This window comes from Octodon degus, unplaced genomic scaffold (assembly GCF_000260255.1).
Source record: "Octodon degus isolate 3935 unplaced genomic scaffold, OctDeg1.0 scaffold00001, whole genome shotgun sequence".
Classification (NCBI taxonomy): Eukaryota; Metazoa; Chordata; class Mammalia; order Rodentia; family Octodontidae; genus Octodon; species Octodon degus.
In genome coordinates, this window is record NW_004524577.1 from 22,502,480 (window position 1) to 22,503,674 (window position 1,195).

General features: G+C 40.7%; 1 protein-coding gene across 1 annotated transcript in view; it reads right to left on the minus strand.

The window, feature by feature from the left end:
- The window catches only part of Mccc2 (methylcrotonoyl-CoA carboxylase 2), an 89,218-nt gene that overhangs the window by 22,366 nt on the left and 65,657 nt on the right, over positions 1-1,195 (minus strand). The gene's annotated exons all lie outside the window — the stretch shown is intronic.

Genomic DNA, 1,195 nt, shown 5'->3' on the forward strand with positions numbered 1-1,195 from the left:
TTTTTTTTTTTGCAGAACTGGAGACTGAACTCAGGCCCTTGTGCTTGCCAGGGAAACGCTTATTCCACTGAGCCATCTCCCCAGCCCTGGTTCTAGGATTCCCATAGTAAAACCTGCAGATGCTCGAGTCCATTATACGAAATAGCATAGTATTTGCATAAAGCCTACAGTACATCTACTATAGTTTAAGTAATCTCTAGATTACTCAAAATACCTAAATACAGAGCCAGGAATGTAGTTCAACAGCACAGGGACACCTGGCAAATATAAGGCTCTGAGTTCAATTCCTGGTATCAAAAAGAAAAAAAAAAAAATACAATGTAAATGTTATGGAAATAGTTCTTGTACTATTTGTTGGGAAAGATCTCCCCCAAAAAAGAGTCTGTACATGTTCAGTATACGTATAATTTTTCTTGGAGAATATGTTCAATCTGTGGTTTCTTGAGTCCACAGATGTAGAATGGAGAGCCAACTCTGTCACTCTGTCTGTCTGTCTACCTCTCTAAAACATTTGCTGTTTTCTCTGTATGGTTGAATTACAATTTTATTCTGTATTTTCTATTTTTCACAACTAGTACATCACAGTGTTATAGTCAAGGAGGAAAAGTACTAAGGCTTATAGCAATTAAATCTACAATTAAGATAATTTCTTAAGAGTAACATTAAGAGTATTTTGCCAGCTATGGAGACTGCTCAAGATGAAAGCCTACATACCGTATATCAACACTAGAAACTGTCAAGACTACAGAAAAGTCCATCAGAATCTGTAACCATAGCAACATCTTTGACTGTAATCAAATCTAATCTTCACTGATGTCATACTGATCTAGAAGGGTATATTTTCTTCTTTCAACAACTTATTGACATTTCATGCACTTCTCAAAATAAGAACACTGAAAAGGAATAGCTGGAAAAATTGTGACATTGTGCTCCATTGTTCCTAATGTCCACAGGATCATGGTTCTGTGAACAAACCAGGCTGCACTGTGCAGTAAAAAACTTCCCCCTATTAAGAACTTCCAGGCGGCGACCTGGCGCGGTGGTCTGGGCGCCGGGCCACGGAGTACGAGGTCGCCGGTTCGCGCCCCCGTCCCGACTCTTTGGGCTGGTGAGATGGCTCAGTGGTCTAAAGCACCTACTTAGAACAAGCTTAGCAAAGCACAGGGACCGCGGTTCAGTCCCCCAGCACCACATG